This window comes from Aethalodelphis obliquidens, unplaced genomic scaffold (assembly GCF_003676395.1).
Source record: "Aethalodelphis obliquidens isolate GAN/ISIS:26980383/991018 unplaced genomic scaffold, ASM367639v1 scaffold1, whole genome shotgun sequence".
Lineage (NCBI taxonomy): Eukaryota > Metazoa > Chordata > Mammalia > Artiodactyla > Delphinidae > Aethalodelphis > Aethalodelphis obliquidens.
Genome location: NW_020837945.1, coordinates 78,013,736 through 78,037,927, shown reverse-complemented (window position 1 = coordinate 78,037,927; position 24,192 = coordinate 78,013,736).

Sequence of the window (24,192 nt, the reverse complement as noted above, 5' to 3'; positions counted from 1 at the left end):
CATGATCACTAAATGATATTGACAGCTGAGTAATTTCTATGCATTATTTTCACTTACTACAGCTCCTGCAGATTGGTACTTTGATTAGTCCTATCTAACAAGTTAGGAAACAAAGGCACAGATGGGCTAATTAACTTGCCCAAGATCAAGAGACTACAAAATGGCAGAGGTAAAATTGGATCTCAATCTTCTCCATGGCCTAAATGGTATGCTGTACTACACACTGATGTGCTCAGCTGAGTTTTGGAAGTCTTCAGAAATCACATACATCTGGGAGGTCAGTTATCATTTCATTAGGCAGTCTTGCCAACTTATTTTAATGGCCAAGCAGGCATCTGGTTATGCATGTTACCAGGTACTCAGCAAAGCTCCTTATCTGAAAGAATCATAACAAGAACCTCAAATCTACAATAGTTAATGAATCTTAAACCATTCATGCATTGGATATTCAATGTAGAGAGTTCCAAGTTATTTTCCACTAAAATAACAACAATCCCAGGAAGTGGTGGTGATCCATCCTCATTAGCCCTCACTTTAGTTTAATAGCCATTAGTGACAACAGGGATAAATTTTATAGATGCTAATTGACCCTGCAGGAAGCCTTTGAAGTTCTCCCACTAGTTTAGGACGTTTTTGAAGTTTTGTTTTAGCTAAAGGGTCAGGTCAAAGACCTGGGAAAAATGCATATTAGAGAAATAAATACAGATACCAACCTATGAACTATATGCGTAATTGTAAAACTGTGGTTTGGTGACTGTGACAAAAACAAACCCGAGCAGAAATTAACATTAAGGGACTCCCCAAATTGCTCTAAATTTTCTGAGGAAGGACTTCAGGTTTTTGTATGTGTCACCATTATGTTCTCATAACATTACCAAGAGAGGAGAAAACAGCCTGCATATTTATACTGCTCTAAAGTTTTCACAACTCATTTGATTCACAGAGAAGCACCACGAATAAATGTGAAGCTCAGGAAGGTAAAGTAACTTGTCCAAGGTTGCTCTGCCAATGAATAAAGAAGTTGGAAGCTATTCAGACAACTGGTGCAGGAAATGTTCCATTCCACACAAACTGCCTCTATTCTTGAGTTGGAGAAGTTGAGTCAGAATTCAACTTAGCAGGGAGAGGAGACCCAGGTCTAGTCATGAATGACATAAGGAGGAGGTGAAGAGTTAAAAACAAGAAAAGTACACTGGTCCAATAGCTTACATTCAAGTTAAGCTCCAAGTTGACTAATATCCAATCAAAAGCCAGGCATGACATGTGGCTTGCAGGGTCTTGGTGCTCTGGACAGGGGTCGGGCCTGAGTCTCTGAGGTGGGAAAGCAGAGTCCAAGACATTGGACTGCCAGAGAACTCCTGGTCTCAGGGAATATTAATCAGCGAGAGCTGTCCCAGAGGTCTCCATCTCAACACCAAGACTGACTCCACCCAATGGCGAGCAAGCTCCAGTACTGGACGCCTTACACCAAATAACTAGCAAGGCAGGAACACAACCTTACCCACTGGCAGACAGGATGCCTGAAGTCATACTAAGCTCACAGACACCACATAACATGCCACCAGATGTGGCCCTGCCCATCAGAGGAACAAGATCCAGCTCCACCCACCATAATGCAGGCACAAGTCTCCCCTACCAGGAAGCCTACACAAGCCACTGGACCAGCCTCACCTACTGTGGGCAGACACCAGAACCAAGAGGAACTATATCCCTGCAGCATGTGGAAATGAGACCCCAAACACAGTAAGTTAAACAAAATGAGAAGACAGAGAAATATGCAGCAGATGAAGGAACAAAGTAAAACCCACAAGACCAAACAAATGAAGAGGAAATAGGCAATTGACCTGAAAAAGAATTCAAAGTAATGATAGTAAAGATGATGCAAAATCTCGGAAATAGAATGGAGGAAATACAAGAACTGTTTAACAAGGACCTTGAAGAACTAAAGAGCAAACAAACAGTGATGAACAACAAAATAACTGAAATTAAAAATACTCTAGAAGGAATCAATAACAGAATAACTGGCAGAAGAAAGGATAAGTGAGCCAGAAGATAGAATGGTGGAAATAACTGCAGCAGAGCAGAATAAAGAAAAAAGAATGAAAAGAATTGAAGGCCGTCTCAGACACCTCTAGGATAACATTAAATGCACCAACATTCGAATTATAGGGGTCCCAGAAGAAGAAGAGAAAGAGAAAGCGTCTGAGAAAATATTTGAAGAGATTATAGTCTAAAACTTCCCTAACATGGGAAAGGAAATAGTCAATCAAATCCAGGAAGCACAGAGTCCCAGGCAGGATAAACTCAAGGAGAAACATGCCAAGACACATATTAATCAAACTATCAAAAATTAAATACAAAGAAAAAATATTAAAAGCAGCAAAGGGAAAGCAACAAAAAACATAAAAAGGAATCCCCATAATGTTATCAGCTGATCTTTTATCAGAAACTTTGCAGGCCAGAAGGGAGTGACAGGATGTATTTAAAGGGATGAAAGGGAAAAGCCTACAACCAAGATTACTCTACCCAGCAAGGATCTCATTCAGATTCAACAGAGAAATCAAAAGCTTTAGAAGAAAGCAAAAGCTAAGAGAATTCAGCATCACCAAACCAGCTCTACAACAAACAATAAAGGAACTTCTCTAAGTGGGAAACACAAGAGAAGAAAAAGACCTACAAAAACACACCCAAAACAATTAAGAAAATGGGAATAGGAACATACATATCAATAATTACCCTAATGTGAATGGATTAAATGCTCCAACCAAAAGACACAGACTGGTTAAATAGATACAAAAACAAGACCTGTATATGTGCTCTCTACAAGAGACCCACTTCAGACCTAGGGACACATACAGACTGAAAGTGAGGGGATGGAAAAAGATATTCCATGCAAATGGAAATGAAAAGAAAGCTGGAGTAGCAATACTCATATCGGATAAAATAGACTTTAAAAGAAAGGCTGTTGCAAGAGATAAGGAAGGACACTACAAAATGATCAAGGGATAAATCCAAGAAGAAAACATAACAATTATAAATATTTTTACACCCAACATAGGAGCACCTCAGTACGTAAGGCAACTGCTAACAGCCATAAAAGGGGAGATAGACAGTAACACAATAATAATGGGGAACTTTAACACCCCACTTACATGAATGGACAGATCATCCAGACAGAAAATACATAAGGAAACACAAGCTTTAAATGACACAATAAACCAGATAGATTTAATTGATATTTATAGGACATTCCACCTGAAAGTGGAAGAATACACTTTCTTCTCAAGTGTGCATGGAACTTTCTCCAGGATAGATCACATCTTGTGTCTCAAATCAAGCCTTGGTAAACTTAAGAAAATTAAAATCATATCAAGCATCTTCTCCAACCACAAGATTATGAGATTAGAAATTGATTACAGGAAAAAAACTGTAAAAAACACAAACACATGGAGGCTAAGTAATATGTTACTAAGTAACAAAGAAATCACTGAAGAAACCAAAGAGGAAATCAAAAAATACCTAAAGACAAAGGACAATGAAAACACAATGACCCAAAACCTATGGGATGCAGCAAAAGCAGTTCTAAGAGGGAAGTTTATAGCAATACAATCCAACCTCAGGAAAAAAGAAAAATCTCAAATAAGCAATCTAACCTTACACCTAAGGCAGTTAGAGAAAGAAAAACAAAAAAATCCCCAAAGTTAGTAGAAGGAAAGTAATCATAAATGTCAGAGTAGAAATAAATGAAATAGAAACAAAGAAAACAATAACAAAGATCAATAAAAATAAAAGTTGGTTCTTTGAGAAGATAAACAAAATTGATGAACCTTTAGCCAGATTCATCAAGAAAAAGAGGGAGAGGACTAAAATCAATAAAATTAGAAATGAAAAAGGAGAAGTTATAACAGACACTGCAGAAATACAAAGGAGCATAAAAAACTAATACAAGCAACTATATGCCAATAAAATGGAGAACCTGGAAGAACTGGACAAATTCTTAGAAAGGTGTAACCTTCCAAGACTGAACCAGGAAGAAATAGAAAATGTGAACAGACCAATCACAAATAATGAAATTGAAACTGTGATTAAAAATCTTCCAACAAACAAAAGTCCAGGACCAGATGGCTTCACAAGTGAATTCTATCAAACACTTAGAGAAGAGCTAACACCCATCATTTTCAAACTCTTCCAAAAAATCGCAGAGCAAGGAACACTCCCAAATTCATTCTATGAGGCCACCATCACCCTGATACCAAAACCAGACAAAGATATCACACACACACAAAAAAATTACAGACCAATATCACTGATGAATATGGACACCAAAATCCTCAACAAAATAGTAGCAAACAGAATCCAACAACACTTTAAAAGGACCATACACCATGATCAAGTGGGATTTATCCCAGGGATGCAAGGATTCTTCAATATATGCAAATCAATCAATGTGATACACCATATTAACAAATTGAAGAATAAAAACCATATGATCATCTCAATAGATGCAGAACAAGATTTTGACAAAATTCAACACCTATTTATGATTAAAAACTCTCCAGAGGGCTTCCCTGGTGGCGCAGTGGTTGGGAGTCTGCCTGCCGATGCAGGGGACACGGGTTCGTGCCCCAGTCCGGGAAGATCCCACATGCCGCGGAGCGGCTAGGCCTGTGAGCCATGGCCGCTGAGCCTGCGCATCCGGAGCCTGTGCTCCGCAGTCGGAGAGGCCACAACAGTGAGAGGCCCATGTACTGCGCAAAAAAAAAAAACCAAAAAAACAAAACAAACAAACAAACAAAAACTCTCCAGAAAGTGGGCACAGAGGGAACCTACCACAATATAATAAAGGCAATATATGACAAACCCACAGCAAACATCATTCTCAATGTTGAAAAACTGAAAGCATTTCCTCTAAGATTAGGAACAAAGCAAGGATGTTCACTCTCGCTACTATTACTCAACATAATTTTGGAAGTCCTAGCCACAGCAATCAGAGAAGTAAAAGAAACAAAAGGAATCTAAATTGGAAAAGAGGAAGTAAAACTGTCACTGTTTGCAGATGACATGATACTATATGTAGATAATCCTAAAGATGCCACCAGAAAACTACAAGAGATAATCAATGAATTTGGTAAAGTTGCAGGATACAAAATTAATGGACAGAAATCTCTTGCACTCCTATACACTAACAATGAAAGATCAGAAAGAGAAATTAAGGAAACAATCCCATTCACCATTGCAACAAAAAGAATAAAATACCTAGGAATAAACCTACCTAAGGAGGTAAAAACCTGTACTCAGAAAACTATAAGACACTCATGAAAGAAATCAAAGATGACCCAAACAGATGGAGAGATATACAATGTCCTTGGATTGGAAGAATAAACATTGTGAAAATGACTGTATGACCCAAAGCAATCTACAGATCCAGTGCAATTCCTGTCAAATTATCAATGACATTCTTCACAGAACTAGAACAAAAAAATCTTAAAATTTGTATGGAGACACAAAGGACCCCAAATAGCCAAAGCAATCTTGAAAGAAAACAAAAAAACAAAATGTATCTGGAGGAATCAGACTCCCTGACTTCAAACTATACCACAAAATCAAGACAGTATGTAATCAAGACAGTATGGTACTGGCACAAAAACAGCAATATAGATCAAAGGAACAGGATAGAAAGCCCAGAGAAAAAACCCATGCACCTATGGTCAACTAATCTATGACAAAGGAGGCAAGAATATAAAATGGAGAAAAAACAGTCTCCTCAATAAGTGGTGCTGGGAAAACTGGACAGCTACATGTAAAAGAATGAAATTAGAACACTCCCTAACACCATACACAAAAATAAACTCAAAATGGATTAAAGACATAAATGTAAGGCCAGACACTATAAAACTCTTAGAGGAAAACATAGACAGAATCCTCTATGACATAAGTCACAGCAAGATCTTTTTTGACCCATCTTCTAGAGTAATGGAAATAAAAACAAAAATAAACAAATGGGACCTAATTAAGCTAAAAAGCTTTTGCACAGCAAAGGAAACCATAAACAAGACGAAAAGACAACCCTCAGCTGGGAGAAAATATTTGCAAATGAAGCAACTGACAAAGAATTAATCTCCAAAATATACAAACAGCTCATGCAGCTCAATATTAAAAAAACTAACAACCCAATCAAAAAATGGGTGGAAGACCTAAACAGACATTTCTCCAAAGAAGATATACAGATGGGCAAGAGACACATGAAAAGATTCTCAACATCACTAATTATTAGAGATACTCAAATCAAAACTACAATGAGTTAACACCTCTCACTGGTCAGAATGGCCATCATCAGAAAATCTATGAAAAATAAATGCTGGAGAAGGTGTGGAGAAAAGGGAACCCTCTTGCACTGTTGGTGGGAATGTAAAGTGATACAGTCACTATGGAGAACAGTGCGGAGGTTCCTTAAAAAACTAAAAATAGAATTACCGTAAGACCCAGCAATCCCACTACTGGGCATATACCCAGAGAAAACCACAACTCAAGAAGACACATGCACCCCAATGTTCATTGTAGCACTATTTACAATAACCAAGTCATGGAAGCAACCTAAATGCCCATCGACAGACGAATGGATAAAGAAGATGTGGTACATATATGCAATGGAATATTACTCAGCCATAAAAAGGAATGAAATGAGATCATTTGTAGAGAGGTGGATCGACTAGAGACTGTCATACAGAGTGAAGTAAGTCAGAAAGTGGAAAATGAACATCGTGTATTAATGCATATATGGGGAATCTAGAATAATGGTACAGATGAACCTGTTTTCAAGGCAGAAATAGAGACACAGACGTAGAGAACAAACGTATGGACACCAAAGGGGGAAAAGGGAGGTGGGATGAATTGGGAGATTGGGATTGACATATATATGCTACTATGTGTAAAATAGATAACTAATGAAAACCTACTGTATAGCACAGGGAATTCCACTTCAGTGTACAGTAGAAACTAACACAACATTGCAAAACAACTATACCCTAATTAAAAAAATAAAAACCTTATGTGAAATATACATAAATTCCCATTTATCTCATGAGATTTTGTGCATTTCTAACGAATAAATTCTTCCGAAATGAAAAAAGAAAAAGAAGCCAGTCACGATGTGAACAGAATAGAAGCATAGAGTCTGCAATCGGACTCAGGAATGATTCCAAGTTTGCTTTCAATCCATCTGCTTCCTCCCTCTCTGGTCACTAGCTCTCTATCATCTAGACGGTTTTGAATTTGGGAGATGACAAAAAGCAGAGTCCTAGGGAGGCTGGTATGCTCAGCAAATTACCAAAAAAGTAGATCAGGTGCAAGGACTCTGACAGGGTCTCAAGTGATAGTGGTGACTGAGTGTCAAGGATGAGACAGAGGCGAGTTACTAACACAAGAACACAATGTAAGGGTTAGGCTGGCAGTGAGTGTCCCTTGAGGTAATACTCCAAGGTATTGACTAGGCCTAAATCAACCGCATGGCTAGGGTCAGGACTGATGCCAGAGCTCTGAGCAGGGCTGAGTCTGTACACTGTAGGTAGGGGTGGTGGTTTCAAAAGCTGGTGACAGGACGGGTAAACATCTGAGTGCAATACCATCCAGGTAGCCTCCACATGATGGAGATATCTGCAAAATAATCCTTCATTAAATGCCAAAGTGGGATCCTTTTCTAAAACTTCTTGTTAGGTTTCCAAATTTAACCTTACATTTCAATTTAGCGTTATTAATATGTTTTTATAAATGGAACTCCCTGAGGGAAAGATGTGGGGAAAACTGATATCTGCCGAGCTCCTTCTAGCTGGGGATAGTGCCTGTCTGCTCCATATTTCAAATAGTAGAGCAGGATCATGTGGGCTTAACCTCTAGTGTCAGAAATACGATGTAGGTATAGAAATATTTTTTTAAAATATCAAGGTACGGCCAGGTTTCTAAGGATAGTGAGATGCTCTTCCCCAGAGTCAAAGGAGCTCACTTTAGTGGGAGACGGGCATTCCTGGTGAAAAAGGAAACCAAGTAGGTGGGGAGAATGCAGAGAAGCGGTGGCCAGCTTAACAGCAGTTAGCCTGCCGGAAGTTCCACCCCAGCTCTTGAACTTTATGATAGGAGAGATATTGCTTTAAAATTCTGTCCCAGCAGAATCATCACTTGTCGAAAGTCTCCTAGAGAAAAAGAGAGTGGATGGATAATGATACTCTGGGATGGTGTAGAATTGACTTCGCCAATCGGAAGGAGAGACATGGCTTAGTTTCATTGTAAATATGCCCGAAACCAGAAGACTAGAAAGGGTGACCCTCACGGCCACTTCCACCTGCCTGATTTTATTTGCAGAATCCCTCCTCTTTTATCCCTTGGAATATTGGAAAACTTTCAAAAGGCAAGTAATCTTAGCACATTCTGTGTCTTTTGAGAACTGTGGATGAAAGGGACACATAAATTTCGCTTATGATTACTTACGTGCAGTAATTTTAGTTGGATTTCCCTGACACACCTTCTCCTTTGTAATATTTTTTTGGGACCATGTTTATGTGTGAGAATGTGTGTGTGTGTCTAAGTGGCTTTGACCCCAGGGCTCTCTTTGATTTATAGGCAGCTCTATAAGTTCTGCTGGCTTGGTTTCAGAGCCTGTTTGTTCTGGCATCCCAGTAAAGCCTTTCTTCCCATGGCAACGCCAGCCTACGAGGCAAGGCCTAAGGGGAAACACAGTTTTCGTTGCCAGAATGAAGCAATAGCACTTTTGGGGTGCTATTTTGCTGGGTGGTGTATTATTTCTCAAGCAACCTCACTCATGCGAAACAAAAAAACTTCAGGGTTGGAATATTACCATGGGAAGCAGTAATCTTGGTTTCCTCAAACAAGTTGAGTGATCTCATGAGACTTTATTTAGTTGGGGGAGGGGTTCAATTTGCCCTCTGCACAGTGGCAAGACTGTGGGGCATGACCCCTATGAGTAGACCCAACATAGGCACATTCCCTTCCAAATATTCTTCCTTTTTTTATTCTAGAGGTCAAAGTTGAACTCCAAGGTCAATTCTGTCCTGTCACTGACACCCTCCTCTGTTTACTTTCAGAAGAAACCTGTGCTTCTCAGTTGTGGTTGCACATCAGAATCCCTTGGGGAACTTTCAAAAATACCAAAGTGCAGATTGCATCAGCAGAAATTCTGATTTACTGGCATTGTGGAGGAGGGCTTGGGCAACAAGTTTTCAGAGGTTTCCAGGGAATTTTGATGTATGGCTAATGTGCAGGACCACTGATCTGCTTCAATCCCTTTGAGACCCTGAGAGGGGAAGTAACCTCCTCAAGGTCATGAAGCAAATAGGTTGTCTTTTGACCACACATATTGACTCATAGTTGATTAGAATGCCTATGTGTAGTTAATTGTGCTATTATTATCTAACTACTTTTCAGACTATTTACATAGTACATCAGGCAATCTATGTCATTTGGGTACCGAAATACAAGGTGATGACTCCCATTGTGCTCTGCACCAAATCAGAATGGGCTGATTTGTCATAAAGAATGTGATTATGGCTGAGGGAGGAGGAAAAATAGTGGAAAAGTAGACTATACTGCCACAGCCTTCTGCCTAAAGGGCATCTCCTGACGACGTATGTCATCTACACTGGAAAGCCGACTCCTGGGTATTTTAATCGATTTATGCTCCATATGACCTGGTAATAAAAATTCCCTAGTGAGCTCTGTGCTCCTACCCTCACTTCTTGATGGTTCAGGTAGGTGTGTACATGTCACAATGTGTGAGATGGTGGCAATTTTCTCAGCAAACTGGTTTGTACCGATGAGAAATTTGTACCCAAGAGCTCTCAGTTTATTGGTATGTGTTCATATTTGAAACCAGAAACCAGGACACATTTTATTTTTTGTTGTTGCTTCTATGTGATGTTTGCTAAAAAAGAGAGTCATTTTTGGTAATGACTTCTTCTACCCTTTCAACAGATTTTAGTGCCAGATTAAGAGTACCAGAAGGGTTACCCAGAAGTCCCCAAAAGGAGAAGATTCACATTAACACTTGGCTTCTTGTTGCTTCCATGCATACTGCTCATCTGCTCTCAACAAACACACAACTTCACAAACAAACAAGGGACCTCCCTGGAGCCTCTGCCTCTCTTTACCCTCATCCTTTGCCACTTATATCCAAATAATTTAAATATTTCCATATATGAAAATATGAGTATTTAGAAAGTTATGTCAGATTCCTATGTCACTGCATGGTAGAACTAGAAGGACTCTTAGAGAAATGATAGCATAAAATCTCTCCTCTTTCCCTACCCTACCATCTGCTCCCATTTCACAGATGAAGTCATTGAGGCTCATTGACATTAAATGACTTGCCCACAGTCATACAATAAAATTAAATAGAAAAGCTGGGGTGAAATAATGGGATTCAAAATTTCAAGTCTGCAATTTCTGCCCATTTCACCCTACAACATGAAATAAATCATAATATAAAATTAATTAAATGCTAAGGCAAGAGTTCCAATATGCTTTTAGGGATCATCTTACATGCATAATACATGTATGCTAATCCTGTGTGCATAAATATCCTTGTTTAACTCTTGCTTATTATTACTACTAGAGGCAACAATCACCTTGATAATCATCAATCATTGAGAGTATAACGCAGAGAGCATTAAAGCTTGAAGGCACATTCAACGTCACTGCTCCAACATCCCTATTACCAGGAACATGTACACCTGAAAACAGCAAGTGAATTGTCAAGGTCACTCACATGATAAGGAAGATTTGCATAATACTATGAGCAATCAATCCTGGTTTATTTAAGCTTAATATTTTCAGAATTCCATGATAAATATGGTTAATATTGTGAATACGGAGTATAACACAAGAGAAAAAGGGAAAACTTCTAACAAGAGCTGAAGTAATGTGACTTGAACTTTCTTAGTGATATCGGACAAAGTTCTTCTCTCTTCTTGAAAGCTCTACTGACTATCAAATGGGGCATTAGAGCAGAGGACCTTTAAGGCTCTGCTTTTGTCTGAATGACCTCCTTTTCCGTGAAACTGGTAAAGATCAAGCGGTTGACTGTGATTACTGAATAAAAGAAGGGGGAAATCCTCATCAAGCTATGCTTCACCGCAGAGGCATTTTTGCCAAGTTGAAAAGGGCTACTGAAGAAGGCAATAGGAAAACAGATATTTAATCCCTCAGGTCCATGAAAATATATGGGCTTTCCATTTTTGCTTCTCTAGATAAAAGACACGTGAGTCTCAAAAGTACAGGAAAGCGAAATAAAGAATAAGAGAAGCTACTGAGGTTAAAAAAAACTCATATACATCACACACGTATTAAGTGTATGGTGAATATACTGTTTCCTTAAAAGGAAGGAATCTTAGGAGAGGCCTCTGAGTAAATAGCGTCTTTGGAGGAAAAGGGCTACATGAATGCACAAAGTTCCCAAATGATAAATAACCTGGAGACTATGTTCTCACAAGCTCACCTTACCAAGGGTGATGAGGAAATACCTCCTAATTTTCATACTAGGGGTGACTTGGACCCAGAGCTCTTGAGAAAGGAAGGTAGGTGTAACCTAGTCTGGGTGACTGGTTCTTCATGGAGTTTTAAATGGCTGAAGGGGAAAAAGGGCAGATGGCAGCAGCCCCACCCATGGTGCCTGAGCTCACTGAGAGCTTATACTTCCCATGGAATTTTCTAGAAGGAAGAGTTCCTTAGGTGATCTGCAGAGCAGCTATAAGGGTCAAATGTACCTACCATGCTACCGACTACTTTTTCCAGCACAGATGAAAATGCACTTATAATACTGAATGCAAATCAGATACCCATGCCTCAGTTCCTCATGCTTCGGACCAGCCATCCTAAAAATTCAAGGACTTGCAGTTTGGTTTCCTGAATACTGAGGATAGGAAAAATAGGTGTTTTTTTCTTCCCCCCCAAACCTGGAAGAGTTTTTGACTTAGGAAGCCAAATTCATCTCCCTATTGTAGATGGGAGGGTGCATTTAGATGTTTGCTTTATGTTAGGATGACAAGCGGTGCATACCTTTCTGAGGCGAGGTCTGGGTGTACTGGGGTGTGTCCCAGAAGAAGTCAGTGTTCAGAGCTTTATTGTTTTGTGTGTAAGCTATTCAGTTTAATTATACCCATGTGGCTAGCTCATTTTTTATTACTCTTATTCATTTTAATATCCACTTCCCTTGGCTAAGCATAGAGAAAAGATTCATTTATTATTTGAAGAGCTTCACATTTAAGATGCCCTATTAGTTTGGAAAGCTGGAGACTTCACTGTAAACATGCCGTAATAATACGCAGAAAAGATGAGCTCTAAATCCACCTTCTAGCTTGGGGCAGAAGAGCTTGAGAATTACTCAGAATGTAAAGGCACTTGACTGACATGAGGCTGGGGCGGGGGGAGGGGGATAAAACAGGGCAAGAGTGAGGGGACTGGGGACCAGGAGCAAGATGAGACAAATGAGACTGACAGTGCATATGTCTCTGTTCAGTTTTAAGTTGGTAAGGAGAATAACAGATTCTACTTGACATCCCGAGAACGGCAGCTGTCAAAACTGTCAGTCAGTGGGAGATTGATTCCTTTCAATTACTTGTTGAACCAAGAAGTTAAGAGACAGAAAATGTCTATGAGGCCAATCAACTCACTTCAAGTCCCACCACATTAGCAAATTTACTTGTTAAAGTCAGCATCTGAGGGCACAAGGTGAGTTTATTATTATTTTGTGTTGACATAATAGAAAAGATGAGGAAGAACAACATCTATTCATTCATTCCACCATTTCATTCATCTACTCAACACCCTTCCCCCTCCACCTCCACCCGTAAGGTAACACTGACTTTGTGCCAGGCCAGGTGCTAAGTCCTGATGATACAAAGATGTGCTAAGTACTACATGCTGGTCATTCGAAATTGGGAAGATTCAATCCCTGTCCTCAAGGAGCTCACCATCTTCTATGGGAGTCAGACAGAGGAGCCAATGATGCAAATGCACTGTGATAGGTGCCCTCACTTGAAAGGTGTGTGCCAGGTACTGATGTGAAACAAAAAAGAATGAGGTGATCACACCTTACGGTATTCAGAGAAGAGAAGCCACCCCTTTCCAAAGTTAAAGCTGCTGAACTGGATCTTGGAGGAAGAGGAGGAATAAGCTTCTTGCCCCTTGTTCCAACACGGTCTGAACTTCTACCTTCAAGCCAAAAGACAGCAAATAAGCACATCTCACTTTATTATTTCAAAGTTGGAAGCATCTTAGAGAAGTAATCCAACTTCATCATAATCATTTGAGAAAATCTAGGAAATACACATTTCAGAACTCTGATCTCCAGCAGAGTTTCCGTTTCAGTAGATCCAGAGGGGGTTTCAAGAATCTGTACTTTTATGCAGTTCGGGAAGTAATTCTGATGTGTGACCACATTTGAGAATTACTATCAGACAATTATTCTTAAATTGTGGTCCCTGGACCAGCGACATCACCATAACCTGGGAACTTGTTAGAAATGAAAATTCTTGGGCCCCATCCCAGACCCATGGTATCAGAAATTCTGGAGGTGAGGTCCAGTAGTGTGTAGTTTAACAAGCCTCCCACATGATTCTGATGCAGGTTCCAGATTCAGAACCCCTGCTCTGAGGCAACCAACCAGCTCATCAGATGATACTCCTACATCGTAGCTGAAGAGAGTTTACTGAATGGATTGTGTGTATAGTTATGGGCAATTTTAAGAGAACCAACAAGGGATGCAGTAGCCCCAGATTAGCAACATTTGAAGTGGTTATCACCCCACACCCAAAAGGGCACAGGGAAGGAATGATGTTATAGGGATCTGATAGGAGATAAGATATGAAAGACGCTTCATGTTACAAGACCTGCCCTGTCTGATTCTAATGGAAGTAAGGAGGCCATGGTAGGAGTGGAATAAATACACAATGTGTTCTCTTCTCTCACCTTCCAAATTCTTACCTGTGTCTTCCACTTTGCAAATCCAGCCTGAACATAAAGGACAACTATGCCCAGGTGATTAAGTCTGGGGAGATCAGTTTCCCACGGCACAGAACAGAGCAGAGAACTACAGAGAATGAATTAGACATAGGAACAGAAAACAAAGTGTAGACAGCATAAAACCAACCTCCCAGATTCTCCTCTCCTCCAGCTCAGCTGCCAGCATTATCTTTTCAACATTTTAAGTCACTTCTACTGTGTCTATCTCCTGACTCTGCTTCGTCTACACAAACTTCTAACTTATTACTGTTTCTATTACTTGTGTCCATTGTTCCATGTTCTAGAAGGAAGAACTCCGGTTCTTCGTTATTTGAAGATGCCCATCTCATTCCACCAATATCATTAATTCTTTGGATTAAACATATGCAATTTCGTTTACTGTTCCTCTTCTGACAACGTTTGGAGTATCTTCAAGTCTGATCACCCTGTTCACAGTCCTATTTGCCATATTCCTCTAGTTGTAAAGATCTTCCTTGACTTACAGTGGGGTTACCTCAGGATAAACCCATTATAAATTGAAAATATTGTAAGTCAAAAATGCATTTAACCTACAGAACTAAGTCTTGCTTAACTTAATCACGTTCAGAACATTTAGGTTATCCTACAGTTGGGCAAAATCATCTAATCCAGAGCCTATTTTATGATTAAAGTGTTAAATATGCCATGTAATTTATAGAATACTGTACTGAAAGTGAAAAGCCAAATGGTTGTATGGGTACAGAAGGGTTGGAAATGTGTTGGTTGTTTACCCTTGTGATCGAGTCACTGACTAGAAGCTGTGGCTGGCTGCCTCTGCCCCGCACAGGGGAGAGTATCGTACCACATACTGCTAACCCTGGAAAGACTGACATCCAAAATTCAAAGAACGGTTGCTGCTAAATACATATTGCTTTCACTCCATGGCAAAGTCGAAAAGTTGTAAGTTGAACCATCGTTAAATCAGGGACCATCTGTACTTAGAAAACTCTTCTTTATATCTCCCACAGAAATCTGCACAGACCAATCCGATTCCATAAGCATTTGCCATCACCCAGTACATGTCAGGTAATACGCTTAAACAAATGAAGAGCTTTCAAAAGCCCTGGCTTCAGGCTCCTCACTGTAGGACCTGTACATAGGAACTGTTTCTAAATTGTATCTTGCTTCTCAGGAACTACAAAAACCTTGATTTCCATTATTTCATGTATCTTTCATGTATTCTAGTGAAGTAGAAACCAGTAACTAATATGATGTCATATTTTACTTAGGGGTTGCGACATACAATTAGATACTATCTTGCCAAGGCCGTGGTAAATGGGAGCATAGCCCTGAGTTCTGCTGCTTCTCTGGCTTGGTCAACTGTGACCCCAAAAGTTGAACTGCAGAAAGGATAAGTGCATTTTATTTTGAGGAAGAGAGATATTACATGCTGCTCCCTTTCATCTTGATTTCCATAGTTTCTGGAGGCTTGCACCTCGATTTCTCTGCCACCAAAACAGAGAATTAATGCCTACTTTCTTCACAGAACTTGAAAATCGACTAATTTGTGTTTTGAAGAGCCCAAACTATCCTTAAAATTATCAGAAAAGATGCAATTCATCATAATAACATGATGGATTCAGAATCTTAGGACTGGAAGGCCTTTAGAGAAGTTTTGATCCAACCATCCTTAAATGTTTATCCCACAACAGAATCACCTGAAGGGCTTTGAAAACTAGATTTCAGGCCTTACTCCCAGCATTTCTGATTTAGTAGGTAAAGGGTGAGGCCTGAGAATTCACATTTCTAACAAGTTCCCAGTTGATTCTCATATAACTGGCCTGAGAACCATGCTTTGAGAACCACTGATGTAGTCCATCCCTATATTTTAAAGATGAGATCACTGAAGCCCAGAATAATTATGAAACTTGCCAAGGAGACAGGGACATGACCAGAAGTTGAGTCTTTCACTTCTCATTTCAAGTTTTCCTCCATTACAAAACTGCTTCCCTCTTATAAACGGCTATTTCATTTAGGTTATTGGTATCAGTTTTAAGCCACTGGTAGTACCAAGGCACTGCCTTCCCCCCAACCTACCCAAAATAGACACACAATCAGTTAAAGACTGGGGTTTTACTGCACAGAAATGGTTTCAAGATAAGCTTCCTGTCTGCCTTTTAACCAGATCTCAGCCACCAAACCCCTCCTAAAGAGAAAACCTGGAACCAATATTCTTTCCTTTTTTTAGTTTTAATAAAGGACTAGTTTACTCCTGTCTGCTGGCAGATGTCTGAACACTGGTTGGAGACTTTGAGAAATTCATTTAATCTCCCCATGTTTCTGTTCTCTCCATCTGTAAAACGGGGTCAGCTGTATTGTACCTCGTGTGCAAATCTGTGTGCTGTGAGGTTTAGCGGGTAAGTGACTGCAAAACATGTTGCAGATGGATGTGTTATGGAGGAATGCTTAATACCAAAGTGAGATGTCATTTTCTTTCACTCTGCATCTGTAGTTTGTAAAACAAATGCTTCTAAATTCACAGTATTTTTCTCACATGTACTATTTTTTCCAGAGTGATATTTTCCCCAAGACTCATGCTGACTTAAGCTTCTGGAACCTTGTAGGTGGATCTGCTAAATTAAAGACTTGTATTTCAATTTTCTATATAACACTGGTGGGCTGAATGCATCACAGTGACTGAGGAAAGTAGAAAAGATTTCTAGTCCTGAGGGGCACGAATAGAACTCTGTGGGTCAAGGATCTGTGAATCTAACCAAATGTGAAGCCATTTCTCTACCAAAAGGTATGAACAGAAGCATCACTGGTACCCTGGAAAAACCTCAAATGTAATAAAATATAGGGCTAGCTTGCTGGATGATAGAAGGATAGATAGAGAGATAGAGAGATAATTAGATTTAGATATAGATGTAGATGTAGTTATAGATATGAAGACCACAATAACTTTTCAAAAATCATTAAAAAGTATACAGGATTTAAGTTGTGATGATCCAGGTTTCAGTTCTGGTTGAATTTCATTTTATTCATGTTTAAGATGCGTTAATAACATCTCTCTTGCTTACTGGTAAGCCTGTTAAAAGGATCAAATGAGATAATGAAAATGAAAGTTCTTTGTAAATTGCTATCCTTATGTAAGGTATTCTAGTTATCAATATTCTGCATTCTTTAATCTTCCTCCATTTTCTACATAGAAAGTTGACATTTTTATATTTTGAATATCCTGTGACCACACGCTGAAACAGTCTTTAAAGGAATAAAGGTGACTGAAACTAAAGCGTGAACTGAACTCCAGTATGGATATATATCTGTGCATGTATAGGTTTGTGTACATACATGTGTGTATACGTGTGTGTGTATATGTGTAGTTGTAGTTCAAAAGTTATTTCCAGCCATAGAAATATTTGTGGAGGTCTTGTCTGGAAATTAAGAGAGGAAAGAGTGGGCTGCTCTAAGGGTGAAATAGACCTGGTGGATACATCTAGAGAGATGTTGCCTCTCCTTAGAGCACAGGTCTGATTTACTCAAATTCAGACCCTTTCTCCATTCTCTATAACTCAGGATTACAAGTTGAAAGGTTAACATTTTAAGTAATAGGGCATTTTCTGTGAAGTGTCTTAAAATATGTGTTATTGATTCCCATAAACAAACATGGATTTTTAATTCATTACCTCAAAGTGGCCTCAGCTATGTGTACAACCCAGTTTTGATTATGGCTTTACCTACCCTTGAGTTACATATAGTTTATTCTAGGAATTTCACTGTCATCCAGAAACATACTCACACAGAAATATACAGCTCTATGTGAGAACTGAATTACATTAAAACAACCCAAAAGATCCGACGATAGTGCTCTCTGACAGTTGAGAAATTGCTGGTGGTCTCACGTACATGTACAATTATTTACAACTGACTAATCCCTCACATCAAATTTAGGGCACAGCAGATAAAGACCTGAAGAACTGCAGTGGTCTAGTGGGGAGAGCAGAACTCCCTTGGTCTGACAAAGACTCTTAAATGCAAAGTTCTCATTTACAATCTGAGGATAATAGTGTCCATCTCAAGCATTATCAAAAGAGTTAAATGACCAAAGCACACGTAAGGCACCTGGCAAAAATATACAGGCTCTAGGATATCATTTTTCTCTCTTTGATAAGTTTGATCAGAAGCATTCCATCTAGAATGCGGAGATTCTTCTCGCTCAGAACAGTGAGATATAGGGCAGATCAGATGGAAAACAAGTAATTCCTCACATGTAGATGAATTGAAGTGGTCTGGTGGTGAAAATAAAGCTGCAGAAAAAGAAAGATTTTGTTTTCTGCTAAGAGGATGGGGTGATGTGGAGTTTTTTTTTTTTCTTTTTGTTTCTTTCCAGCAAGGTTTGGGTGACAAGAAAGGAAAACACAAGTTTTTAGCAATGACCCTAATATTCAAAACTACCAAACCTTCCAGTGTAAGAATCTCCAGACACACTGACTGAACAATAAACAAATACATTAAGTAATTCTTCTCTATTCAGTGTTCTAATCTTCATTAATAAATAATGATACCTCATACGAGCTTCAGAATTTTGTAACACACTTATTGAAATCAAATTCTTTATATAAACAAGGACCTGTAAAATGATTTGACTTAGGTCCTACATACCCGAGGAATGTCTCTGGTCCTAATTGTCCCCCCAAAGGGACAACTGTGTGTCGAGCCTGTGACTTAGGAGGAAGACAAGAAGGAGGAATGGCATTATTTCTTCTGGCTCATGAAATCACAATCTTAGAACCAGTACGTTAGAGCAGAAAGTCACTGGGTCCATTTGGAATGCCTACAGCCCCACCTTGATGCTATCATTGGTCTCAAAAGGCTTATACTTGGAACTTAGCCTAACATAAAAGAAGAAAGTAGCGCCAGCTCCCTTGTCTAAACTTATTATACATCTATCTTATGATTCTGTCGAGTCAAGAAATTGATTTGCCTTAAGCAGGATTTTGGAACAGCAACACCAAGACATTTTAGGGTGCAAAATCCTTTTTGCAAAATAAATCTTCAGAAAAATCCAAATATACCAAAAGGTTAAAATGGGGGTGACGGGTTCTAAAGTGGGACTAGTTTCTTCAGAGCAAAACTACATTAGCCTCTGAGGATTCTCTAGGGAGACATACATATGAAGATGCTGGTTTATGGGTATAGCTAAAAATGTAAGCAAATAAAGAGACTCTGGGAACTTCTGAAGATATTCCATTTCTATCTCCTCTTAGATTAGTTGCATTCATGGCTGGAGTAAAGGGTAATTTTAAGAAGGGATTTTGAGACGTTTTCAAGGATCTTTGGATGACAGCTTGACCTGGGGACCATACATAAGACTTAATGAATCAATATGACACAAAGCATTTTGATCAGCAAGATAATATTTCTCCACTCGCCCCCATTAAATGACTTTCTGGTCCTGTTTAGCTCCTTTAAGGATCCATCTGTTTCTCAGATTCTGCATAATAAACATTCTCCTTTGTTCCAAGAGTTGTCTAGTATGCCCTAGTAATGGGAGATGTGTTGTCTTAAATCCCAAAACACTGCTTTTGCCAGCCCGGTGTCTTGATCCTAGCTCTGCCCTTTTCTCCTTTCTCCTCTCTAGCCACCTCCCAATGTTTTCCCCTCATCTCTGGATGCAGAAATGCTTTCCTACGTCTATTTTTCTTTGGGATAAAGCTGTAAACCAGCAAAATCTCTCAGTTCTTGTGGCTGTTGGTTTGAGAGCAGTTCAACAACTTACGTTTAAGGTCAATAGCAAAATGATATCTTTTATTATGAGCATTTCTTTTGACAAACCTCTTGTCTTTGTCAAAGATTAAATCATTCAACCTTATAATAACCCCACTGACAATCTTTACCTCTATTTTTACCTTTCCTGGAGGCCTATGCTATTAATAGAAAACACACAAAAAATTAACATTTATTAACTAATGTGTAATTAATGAATTTATTTATTAAATATAGTGCTTTCTGACATTTTTATGTGTTTTAATCCCTAAGAACAACAATGTATTTCTGTTTCCAGTGGTAACATCCTGTCTTATATACACAGTAAATTTAATGGATTCTCAGATCTATTCTACTGAAAAAATTATATCTCTATCTATCTACCTATCATATAAAAAATGGTTAAGATGGGATACCGTGATTTCTGTTCCAGGGGTCTAGGAAAATTATTTTAGCATTTGTTTTTGGTCGAAGCTGCCATCTTTCTATATCTATTATTCAATAGATATACTCAAATTTGGAGACATTTTGCTCAAATTTGGAGACTGAAAGTTAATTCCTTGTGATCTTTTTAGTAATCACTAGCGTCGTTCACTGAATATTCTAGGCACATAGTATAACTGCATTTCCTTATCCTCTTCAAATAAGACATGCCTTTTCAGCTAGCTTTGGCCAATGGAATATGATCATATTGATGTGTGATATATGTCATTTCCAAGCAGAAGTCTTCATGCCCTGACACCTGACTCATCACATTCCTTTCTGCTTGTCATGGTAACTGCTGATGTCCAGGCAACAAAGGTTCTGTTAGCTTGCATACACGGGTCAGGATGATGTAGAGAAGAACCTCCAATAAACCCACAGTGGATTTGCCTTATGAATGAGAAACCTTTTCCTGTTTAAGTCACTGAAGTTTGGAATTATTTGTAAAACAGCACAACCTAGATTATCCTGGTTGTATAATCATCAATGTTATTCACTCTATGACATCAGCATAGTTATGGTAACATAACACAGTTTGGTAATACAATAAATGTGTTACCAAATTTGTTGAACTTCTGTGGAGTCCTCTTTAGTTATGACTGGTGTTGGGTGGGTAAAAATGAATGACAGATCCTGTGCACTTGTAGAGAAGGCAGGACATGTACCAAAAGCTATGAAACAAAACAGTATGTATTCAGGACCCTAAGGCAGGAACAAGGTGCTAGGAAAGTTTGATTACTTCGTGTTGGAATGTCATGGAATCTTCCAAGAGGATGTGACCATGAAGCAAGGCTTAAAGGGTGGATAGGATTTGAATATACAGAGATGGTAGTGACGGAGTCCCCACAGTAGGATGTAGGGTGAACAAATGTAGGGCATGCTCCAGAAGGGTGAATGTGATTGCCCACCCTGATGAAGTAATGTATTATTGACACCTCTCATGTTAGGAGCCAACCTCTCCTTTGGGATAAGGAGGGCTGCTCCTCACGATGAATCAAGTTCTGCTGGCTTCTAAATGACAGAAGCACCATATATGTGGATCTGTCTTCCTCTTCCAGCAGAGTGAGACATTTTACTTAGTGTGACCCAGAGCCAAGACAATTTATCTCAAACAAGTGGCTGCATACACATTTTTTAAAAGAACTGCATCCGAGCTGAGTTAGTTTCCTTTTCATCAGTTTACAGTGTCTAATATAGTATTCTGTTTATCTCTCAGTATAAGTTCCCTGACATTTTCCCTTCCAGAGGCAGAATTAAGCACTTTTATTTGCCCTCCTTCCTTTCTTTCCCTCTTTCTGTCACATATTTATCAATAGTCTACTAATGCCAAGTATTTATGATTTTTCTATAGAATTTTCTCTACTTCTTCTTGCACTTAGCAGTTTCTAGCATGTGTCATGCCTGGCCTCGAGGATAATATTCATGTCTTATTCATCTTTGTATTTCCTTGCCATTTACTGTCCCCACCCAACACAGACACTTCTGGTATGTACTAGATATTTGCTGAATGAATGGTTTTTTCCCCTTGTTTTCTTTGTCTATTCGTTTTTACTCAAGCATGGACACCACCGCCCATTGTATCTGCCCCAAAGCAGATGTGACCACTTTTGACCACAGTGGGCACCCAGTCATTAGAGATCTTTCCTCCTCTGTGCTAACCAGGGGCCTCAGCCATCCCATTTCAGCTGTGTAAACGAAGAGTCAGATCGCAAGGCTGCCAGGATATTTGTGGTTAAACCACTCTACCACCTTGGGATCGTGTTAACTCTGTGTTATGGTTTGAGGGAGTGTGTGTGGGTTGACATTGATTTGACTTAGCCTGCATTTTTTTTTTAAAAAGCTGTAACAGGATAGCGTGCTTCAGGTTCACTTTGTTAAAATAAAGCTAACAGCTCTGAGAAATGGTTTTGTTTGCTTTCTACCACTGTTTGATATAAAACTGGTGCCCAAGGAAGGTGAGAGGCCATGGAGGCATTCTACTTGAGAGGAGGCAACTTCCTTTCCGGCAACCAGGCTGAATATAAGCTGAAGAGTCCTTGAAATAATCAATGGTGAGGAAAAGGGAGGGGGGGATGACTTCTTTTAGAGTTAATGTTTGCCCCAGGACATGAAGATTTCACGTTAGAAGCAGTTCTGGTGGAAAGGGTATAGTGACCATGTAAAAGGTGCATCTGGAATCCAGCGGCAGTTAATAGGTTCTGATTTTTCAATAATACCTTTACTCTCTTGGGCTCAAATTTATTGACTCAGTCTTGTTATGAAGCTGGACTCTCTGTCTCCTTCCTTTGACATTGTTTTCTTTTAAATGAGAAATGCTCGAAACTCTATGTATGCTATCCTTTAAAATGGGAACCTGCTGATCGCCATTGATGGTACCTTCTGGCAGTGTGAACAGATGCACATTTAATCGTTTCTAAGCTCTTTCTGTAAGATGAATAACTTGATTTAGGCATGAAATCAGCCTAGTGGAACAGAGCAAGCTTATAACAAATCCTAGAAACTTTTTTTTTTTTGGACGCGCAGGCTCAGCGGCCATGGCTCACGGGCCCAGCCGCTCCGCGGCATGTGGGATCATCCCGGACCGGGGCACGAACCCGTGTCCCCTGCATCGGCAGGCGGACTCTCAACCACTGTGCCACCAGGGAAGCCCCAATCCTAGAAACTTTAAGACTGGAAAAGTTTTGGAGGTTATGGTGTCCAATCCCTGACAAATGAAGAAAACGACATTCCAGATGAAGAAATTACCTTTCCAAGACAACACAGCTATTCAATGGCAAATCCAAGAGACATAGATTGAAACTGTGCTCTATTTTCAAATGTGTCAAGGTCAGGATAGTCAAAGAAACATCGAGGAACTGTTCTAGAGTGGAAGAAACTAAAGAAAAATGACAACAAAAGGCAACATCTTTTTCTTTTTTTTTGCGGTACGCGGGCCTCTCACTGTTGTGGCCTCTCCCGTTGCAGAGCCCAGGCTCCGGACGCGCAGGCTCAGCGGCCACGGCTCACGGGCACAGCCGCTCCGCGGCATGTGGGATCTTCCCAGACTGGGGCACGAACCTGTGTCCCTTGCATCGGCAGGCGGACTCTTAACCACTGCGCCACCAGGGAAGCCCAAGGCAACATCTTTGAGTGGATCTTTGTTGCAATAAAAGAAATTGTTGGAGCAATTGGCTGGAAGGTGAATGAGGTCTGAGGATTAGATGGTTATAATGAATCAATGTTCGTTTCCCAATTTTAATGACTATATTATGGGAATAAAAGAGAATTGTCAGAGTTACATTCTAAAATTCTCAGGGGTGGTGAGGCCTCATGTGAGCAACCTCTTTTCTAGTGATTCAGGGAGAAAACCCTGTACCATTCTTGCAAATTTTTTTAAGTTTGAAATTATATTTTGAAAATAACAAAAAGAAAAAAAAGAATAAATAATTTTTGAAGATGAATTCCTATTTCTTTGAACAACAGAGAAAGATTTGTCAAAAGACCCCCTAGGGTTACCCAACAGATTGCAGCCCTTTGAATTGCCCTACTTGCAGCTGTCTATCAGTAGCAGTTAGAGAATCAAAGTGTTTTTCCTTAAGATAGTAATCATGGACTGGGAACTTACCCCTGTTCTTCTCATTGACATCTTTCATCTACAATGGAATAACGGCTCGTTAAAATATACCTTTACACTCAGTACTCTGAGGTAAAAAGCTACTTTATTACATTGTACCAATGCTTTGGTTTTTATCTCTTATGTCTCTTGCAATTTAGTGTAGCCCCTCCTTTCCACCTCTTGTTTTTATGCCATTTCTTTGGCAGAAATCCAAGTCAATTCTCCAGCAGGCTATTCCTCATCCTGAATTTGATACCCACATGGTATCACTTAAAGTTTTCCTTGACGGTGAAGGCAGAGTGATATGATACCCGTGTGTTATGTACAAAGATGGGTAGTTCCAGTTTGGTTTAGTAATCAGT